The following is a 9,306-nucleotide window of genomic DNA, read 5'->3' on the forward strand; positions in this document are numbered from 1 at the left end:
AAGGGATATTCACAAGTCGAAGGTTTGGATTTCGGTGAAACCTATGCACCCGTAGCTAGGCTTGAATCAATTCGTATATTACTCGCCTATGCTACTTACCATAGCTTTAAGCTTTATCAAATGGACGTGAAAAGTGCCTTCCTCAATGGACCAATCAAGGAGGAGGTCTATGTTGAGCAACCTCCCGGCTTTGAAGATAGTAAGTACCTGAACCATGTTTACAAACTCTCTAAGGCACTTTATGGGCTTAAGCAAGCCCCAAGAGCATGGTATGAATGCCTAAGAGATTTTCTTATCACTAATGGCTTCAAAGTCGGAAAAGTCGATGCTACTTTATTTACTAAAACACTTGCAAATGATGTGTTTGTATGCCAAATTTATGTTGATGATATTATATTTGGGTCTACTAACGAATCTACATGTGAGGAATTTAGTAGGATCATGACACAAAAATTCGAGATGTCTATGATGGGGGAGTTAAAATACTTCTTAGGGTTTCAAGTGAAGCAACTCCAAGAGGGCACTTACATTAGCCAAACAAAGTACATTCAAGATATACTCAACAAATTTGGGATGAAGGATGCCAAGCCCATCAAGACACCCATAGGAACCAATGGGCATATCGACCTCGACACGAGAGGAAAATCCGTAGATCAAAAGGTATACCGGTCGATGATAGGTTCTTTACTCTACTTATGTGCATCTCGACTGGACATTATGCTTTCCGTATGCATGTGTGCAAGATTCCAAGCCGATCCTAAGGAAGCTCACCTTAGGGCCGTAAAACGAATCTTGAGATATTTAGTTTATACTCCTAAGTTTGGCCTTTGGTACCCTAGGGGATCCACATTTGATTTAATTGGTTATTCGGATGCCGATTGGGCGGGGTGTAAAATTAATAGAAAGAGTACATCGGGGACTTGCCAGTTCTTGGGAAGATCTTTGGTGTCTTGGGCTTCAAAGAAGCAAAATTCTGTAGCTCTTTCTACCGTCGAAGCCGAGTATATTGCCGCAGGCCATTGTTGCGTGCAATTGCTTTGGATGAGGCAAACCCTTAGGGACTATGGTTACAAATTAACCAAAGTTCCTCTTCTATGTGATAATGAGAGTGCAATCCGCATGGCGGATAATCCCATTGAACATAGCCGCACTAAACACATAGCCATTCGGTATCATTTCTTAAGGGATCACCAACAAAAGGGGGATATCGAGATTGCATATATTAACACCAAAGAACAATTAGCCGATATCTTTACCAAGCCACTAGATGAACAAACATTTACCAAACTTAGGCACGAGCTAAATATTCTTGATTCTAGGAATTTCTTTTGATGTTTTGCACACATAGCTCATAAATATACCTCCGATCATATCTCTTTCATGTGCTATGACTAATATGTTTTCAAGTGTATTTCAAACTAAGTCATAGATTGAAAGGGAATTGGAGTCTTCGGCGAAGACAAAGGCTTCCACTCCACTCCATCGAATTACTCATCCTTCGCCGTCGCTCCGCGCCGCTCTCCAACTTTGGTATAATCTTCACTCATATGTTATTTACCATAGGGAGAGAAAATAACTAAGGGCTTATATTTCACTCAAGTATCCGTTTTTGGCGATTCATGCCAAAGGGGGAGAAAGTATTAGCCCAAAGCAAAAGGACCACACCACCACCATTTTCAAAAATTTGAGTTAAGAAAAGCTTTTTCAATTTGGTATCTTATTTTTGATAGAATTTCAAAATTGGTACAACCCTTTCAAAACTAATATCTAAAACCCTCTTGAATACTAAGAGGAGGATTTTATTGTTGGAGAGTTTTGTTTAATCAAAGGAAAAGCATTTGAAACAGGGGGAGAAAAATTTCAAATCTCGAAAATGCTTCTCAAAATCTTATTCATTTACCTTTGACTATTTGCAAAAGGACTTTGAAAAGAATTTACAAAAGAATTTGCAAAACAAAACATGTGGTGCAAAGCGTGGTCCAAAATGTTAAAAATAAAGAAATCAATCCATGCATATCTTATGAGAATTTATTGCTCTAATTCTTAGTAACCTTTGCACTTACTTCATGCAAACTAGTTCAATTATGCACTTCCATATTTGCTTTGGTTTGTGTTGGCATCAATCACCAAAAAGGGGGAGATTGAAAGGGAAATAGGCTTACACCTTTTCCTAATTGATTTTGGTGGTTGAATTACCCAACACAAATAAATGGACTAACTAGTTTGCTCTAGACTATGAGTTCTACAGGTGCCAAAGGTTCACAACAAACCAATAAAAAGACAGAAAAAGGATTCAAATATGAGAGAGCAAAGTCAGCCGAAGTGTCCCCTGGTCTGGCGCACCGGACTGTCCGGTGTGCCACCGGACAATGTCCGGTGCACCAGGGACTCTAACTCCGAACTGCTCACCTTCGGGAATTCTGGGAGCCACTCCGCTATAATTCACCGGACTGTCCGGTGTAGCAGCGGACAGTGTCCGGTGGCGCACCGGACTGTCCGGTGTGCCAGTGGAGCAACGGCTACTTCAGCGCCAACGGTCACTTGCAACTGCATTCAATGCGCTACAGTGCGCGCAGAAGTCAGGCACGCGCCAGAAGGCGCACCGGACAGTCTACAGGACCTGTCCGGTGCACCACCGGACTGTCCGGTGGCCCAGAAGACAGAAGCTCCAACGGTCAGAATCCAACGGCTGGGTGACGTGGCAGGCGCACCGGACAGTTGAAAGGGAAATGTGCCCTTGGGCCATTTCTAAGTATTTTGGTGATTGAGTGCCAACGCAAGTGCTTTTGTGTTAATCATGTCAAAAGGTATGTTTCTAGACATAGTACATTGTTTTGTGGACTAATGTATTGTGTCTAAGTGCTGGAAACAGGAGAAAACAAATTGGAGAGAGATAGCTTTGTTTCAGCCAAAGCCAGCTCTGTCTGGGTGCACCGGACAGTGTCCGGTGCGCCAGGCTGGCTCAGGCGAACTTGCTGCTCTCGGGAAGGAATTAACGGCGTACGACTATAATTCACCGGACTGTCCGGTGAGCCAACGGTCGGCCGCGCGATCCACACGAGACACGTGGCCGAGCCAACGGTCGAGAGGGGGCACCGGACTGTCCGGTGTGCACCGGACAGTGTCTGGTGCGCCAACGGCTCCCAGGCGCCAACGGTCGGCTTCGCCAAATAAGGAAGGAGATCCGCACCGGACAGTGTCCGGTGGTGCACCGGACTGTCCGGTGCGCCAGGCGACAGAAGGCAAGAATTACCTTCCCAGATTGCTCTCAACGGCTCCTAGCTGCCTTGGGGCTATAAAAGGGACCCCTAGGCGCATGAAGGAGTACACCAAGCATTCCTTGAGCACTCTTGATCACTCACACTCCATTCTTGCGCACTTGTTCGACATTCTAGTGATTTGAGCTCTGTTCTAGTGTGCTAGTCTTTTGAGCTTAAGTCTGGGTCTTGTGTGTGCGTACTTGCTGTGATCTTTGTGTCTTGTGTGAGTTGCTAATCCCTCCCTTACTCCGTGCTTCTTTGTGAACTTCAAGTGTAAGGGCGAGAGACTCCAAGTTGTGGAGATTCCTCGTGGACGGGATTAAGAAAAGCAAAGCAAAACACCATGGTATTCAAGTGGGTCTTTGGACCGCTTGAGAGGGGTTGATTGCAACCCTCGTCCGTTGGGACGCCACAACGTGGAGTAGGCAAGCGTTGGTCTTGGCCGAACCACGGGATAACCACCGTGCCATCTCTGTGATTGATATCTTTGTGGTTATTGTGTTTTGTTGAGACTCCTCTCTAGCCACTTGGCAATTATTGTGCTAACACTTAATCAAGTTTTAGTGGCTTAAGTTTCAAGTTTTACAGGATCACCTATTCACCCCCCCCTCTAGGTGCTCTCAATTGGTATCAGAGGTGTTCTCTTCACGAAGGGACTAATCGCCCGAAGAGATGGATCCTAAGGGGAAGGGAATCGTGATCAACGATAAGGAGAAGGAGTCCTTCGTCAACGAGCCGAAGGATGACAAGCCTACCGACTCGGGCTCGGACCACAGACGCAAAGATGGGAAGAAGAAGAAGACGAGACGCATCAAGGAGATCATCTACTACGACGACAGCGATGAGTCCACTTCTTCCCAAAAGGACAACGATGACAACGACTACGACAAACGAAAGACGGTTAACTCAAACTTTTCTTTCGATTATTCGCGTATCTCGCATAGCTCAAATGCACATTTGCTTTCCATCCCTCTTGGCAAACCTCCACACTTTGATGGGGAGGACTACGGATTTTGGAGTCACAAAATGCGTAGTCACTTGTTCTCTCTCCATCCAAGCATATGGGAGATTGTTGAGAATGGAATGAAATTCGATAGCTCGGATAGTCCTATATTTATTAATGAATAGATTCATAAAAATGCACAAGCTATTACTGTGTTGTTAGCCTCTTTGTGCAGGGACGAGTACCATAAGGTGAGCGTCTTGGACAATGCCAAGCAGATCTGGGACACCCTCAAGATCTCTCATGAGGGGAACGACGTTACCTTACTCACCAAGATGGAGTTGGTGGAGGGCGAGCTTGGAAGATTCGCGATGATAAGGGGCGAGGAGCCAACCCAAACATACAACCGGCTTAAGACCCTTATCAACAAAATAAGGGGCTACGGAAGCACGCGATGGACGGATCACGACGTCGTCCGCCTAATGCTAAGGTCCTTTACTGTACTTGATCCACATTTGGTGAACAATATTCGTGAAAATCCTAGGTACACCAAGATGTCGCCCGAAGAAGTCCTTGGAAAATTCGTAAGCGGGCGAATGATGATCAAGGAGGCGAGGTACGTGGACGACGCGTTGAACGATCCAATCCATGAGCCTCAACCCATTGCTCTCAAGGCAACAAGGAGCAAGGAGGCGCTACCTAGCAAGGTGGCGCAAGTTGAGGCGGCCGGGCTCAATGATGAAGAGATGGCCCTCATCATCAAGCGCTTCAAGACGACGCTAAAGGGTCGCAAGGGACAGCCAAGCAAGACCAAGACAAAGGGAAGCGCTCATGCTTCAAATATGGTAAGATTGGTCATTTTATTGCTAACTGTCCCGATAATGATAGTGACCAGGAACAAGGGAGCAAGAGGGAGAAGAAGAAGGCATACAAGAAGGCTAAGGGCGAGGCACACCTTGGCAAGGAGTGGGACTCGGATTGTTCGTCATCCGACTCCGAAAATGAAGGACTCGCCGCCACCACCTTCAACAAGTCATCCCTCTTCCCAAACGAGCGTCACACATGCCTCATGGCGAAGGAGAAGAAGGTATGTACTCAAGATAGTACTACTTATGATTCCTCTAGTGATGATGAGTCTAGTGATGAAGAAGTAGATTACTCTAGTTTGTTCAAGGGATTGGATAGAACTAAAATAGATAAGATTAATTAATTGATTGATGCCTTGAATGAAAAGGATAGACTTTTAGAGAAACAAGAGGACCTTTTATATGAAGAGCATGATAAATTTGTTAGTGCACAAAATTCACTTGCTCTAGAAGTTAAGAGGAATGAAATGCTTTCTAGTGAAGTGTCTACATGTCATGACTCTATCTCTAGCTTAAAGAGAATTAACAATGATTTAAATGCTAAACTAGAAGTAGCAAATAAATCTAACTCTTGTGTAGAACATGTTATGATTTGCACTAGGTGTAAAGATTTTGACATTGATGCTTGTAGTGAACACCTAGTTTGCATTTCTAAATTAAATGATGAAGTGGCTAGTCTTAATGCCCAACTTAAGACTAGCAAAGGTGAATTTGACAAGCTAAAATTTGCAAGGGATGCCTTCACGATTGGTAGACACCCCTCAATTAAGGATGGACTTGGCTTCAAGAGGGAAGCCAAGAACTTGACAAGCCATAAGGCTTCCATCTCCGCCAAGGAGAAAGGGAAGGCCCCTATGGCTAGTAGTGCTAAAAAGAACCATGCTTTTATATACCATGATAGGAGACAATCTAGAAATGCTTATAGGAGTTGTAATGCTTATGATGCTTTTGATTCTCATGCCATGTTTGCTTCTAGTTCTTCCCATATGCATGGTAGAGATATGTCTAGAAGAAATATTGTTCATGTGCCTAGAAAGAATATTGTTCATGCTCCTAGGAAAGTAATGAATGAACCTTCTACAATATATTATGCTTGCAATGCTTCCTTTGCTATTTGTAGAAAGGATAAGAAGGTAATTGCTAGGAAGTTAGGGACCAAATGTAAGGGAGACAAAACTTGCATTTGGGTCCCTAAGACCATTGTCACTAACCTTGTAGGACCCAACAAGAGTTGGGTACCTAAGACCCAAGCCTAAATTTGCCTTGCAGGTTTATGCATCCGGAGGTTCAAGCTGGATTATCGACAGCGGATGCACAAACCACATGACTGGGGAGAAGAAGATGTTCACCTCCTATGTCAAGAACAAGGATCCCCAAGATTCAATCATATTCGGTGATGGGAATCAAGGCAAGGTGAAAGGCTTAGGCAAAATTGCAATATCAAATGAGCACTCTATTTCTAATGTGTTTTTAGTTGAGTCTCTTAGATATAATTTGCTATCCGTTAGTCAATTATGCAAAATGGGATATAACTGTTTATTCACAAATGTAGATGTGTCTGTCTTTAGAAGAAGTGATGGTTCACTAGCTTTTAAGGGTGTATTAGACGGCAAACTTTACTTAGTTGATTTTGCAAAAGAGGAGGCCGGTCTAGATGCATGCTTAATTGCTAAGACTAGCATGGGCTGGCTGTGGCATCGCCGCTTAGCACATGTGGGGATGAAGAACCTTCACAAGTTTCTAAAGGGAGAACACGTGATAGGTTTAACTAATGTGCAATTCGAAAAAGATAGACCTTGTGCAGCTTGTCAAGCAGGGAAACAGGTGGGAGGCTCTCATCACAGCAAAAATGTGATGACCACATCAAGACCCTTGGAGATGCTTCATATGGACCTCTTCGGACCCGTCGCCTATCTAAGTATAGGAGGAAGTAAGTATGGTCTTGTTATAGTTGATGATTTTTCCCGCTTCACTTGGGTATTCTTTTTGCTGGATAAATCCGAAACCCAGGGGACCCTCAAGCGCTTCCTCAGGAGAGCTCAAAATGAGTTTGAGCTCAAGGTGAAAAAGATAAGGAGCGACAATGGGTCCGAGTTCAAGAACCTTCAAGTGGAGGAGTTCCTTGAGGAGGAAGGGATCAAGCACGAGTTCTCCGCTCCCTACACACCACAACAAAATGGTGTGGTAGAGAGGAAGAACAGGACGCTCATTGATATGGAGAGGACGATGCTTGGAGAGTTCAAGACCCCCGAGCGATTTTGGTCGGAAGCCGTGAACACGGCTTGCCACGCCATCAACAGGGTCTACCTTCACCGCCTCCTCAAGAAGACGTCGTATGAGCTGCTAACTGGTAACAAACCCAATGTGTCTTATTTTCGTGTATTTGGGAGCAAGTGTTATATTCTTGTGAAGAAAGGTAGAACTTCTAAATTTGCTCCCAAAGCTGTAGAAGGGTTTTTATTAGGTTATGACTCAAATACAAAGGCGTATAGAGTCTTCAACAAATCATCGGGTTTGGTTGAAGTCTCTAGCGATGTTGTATTTGATGAGACTAATGGCTCTCCAAGAGAGCAAGTTGTTGATCTTGATGATGTAGATGAAGAAGACGTTCCAACGGCCGCTATGCGCACCATGGCGATTGGCGATGTGCGACCACAGGAACATTTGGAACAAGATCAACCTTCTTCCTCAACAATAGTGCATCCCCCAACCCAAGATGACGAACAGGTACCTCAAGTGGAGGCGCATGATCAAGGGGGAGCACAGGATGTTCAAGTTGAAGAGGAAGAAGCACCTCGGGCACCTCCAACCCAAGTTCGAGCGACGATACAAAGGAATCATCCCGTCGACCAAATTTTGGGTGATATTAGCAAGGGAGTAACTACTCGCTCTAGATTGGTGAATTTTTGTGAGCATTACTCTTTTGTCTCTTCTATTGAGCCTTTCAGGGTAGAAGAGGCCTTGCTAGATCCGGACTGGGTGTTGGCCATGCAGGAAGAGCTCAACAACTTCAAGCGCAATGAAGTTTGGACACTGGTGCTTCGTCCCAAGCAAAACGTTGTGGGAACCAAGTGGGTGTTCCGCAACAAACAGGACGAGCACGGGGTGGTGACGAGGAACAAGGCTCAACTTGTGGCAAAAGGTTATGCCCAAGTCACAGGCTAGGCTAGAATCAATTCGTATCTTGCTAGCATATGCCGCTCACCATTCTTTTAGGTTGTACCAAATGGATGTGAAGAGCACTTTCCTCAACGGGCCGATCAAGGAGGAAGTGTATGTGGAGCAACCCCATGGCTTCGAGGATGAACGGTTCCCCGACCACGTGTGTAAGCTCTCTAAGGCGCTCTATGGACTTAAGCAAGCCCCAAGAGCATGGTATGAATGCCTTAGAGACTTTTTACTTGCTAATGCTTTCAAGGTTGGGAAAGCCGATCCAACTCTTTTCACTAAGACTTGCGATGATGAACTCTTTGTGTGCCAAATTTATGTCGATGACATAATATTTGGTTCTACTAATCAAAAGTCTTGTGAAGAGTTTAGCAGGGTGATGACGCAGAAATTCGAGATGTCGATGATGGGCGAGTTGAACTACTTCCTTGGGTTCCAAGTGAAGCAACTCAAGGACGGCACCTTCATCTCCCAAACGAAGTACACGCAAGACTTGCTAAAGCGGTTTGGGATGAAGGACGCCAAGCCCGCAAAGACACCGATGGGAACCGATGGACACACCGACCTCAACAAAGGAGGTAAGTCCGTTGATCAAAAGGCATACTGGTCAATGATAGGTTCTTTGCTTTATTTATGTGCTAGTAGACCGGATATTATGCTTAGCGTATGCATGTGTGCTAGATTTCAATCCGATCCAAGGGAGTGTCACTTAGTGGCTATGAAGCGAATTCTTAGATATTTAGTCGCTACGCCTTGCTTCGGGATCTGGTATCCAAAGGGGTCTAACTTTGACTTGATTGGATATTCAGATTCCGACTATGCTGGATGTAAGGTCGATAGGAAGAGTACATCAGGGACGTGCCAATTCTTAGGAAGGTCCCTGGTGTCGTGGAACTCTAAGAAACAAACTTCCGTTGCCCTATCCACCGCTGAGGCCGAGTATGTTGCCGTAGGACAGTGTTGCGTGCAACTACTTTGGATGAGGAAAACCCTCCGGGACTTTGGCTACAATCTGAGCAAAGTCCCACTCCTATGTGATAATGAGAGTGCTATCCGAATAGCGGAAAAT

The sequence above is a fragment of the Zea mays genome, chromosome 4 (genome assembly GCF_902167145.1).
Source record: "Zea mays cultivar B73 chromosome 4, Zm-B73-REFERENCE-NAM-5.0, whole genome shotgun sequence".
Lineage (NCBI taxonomy): Eukaryota > Viridiplantae > Streptophyta > Magnoliopsida > Poales > Poaceae > Zea > Zea mays.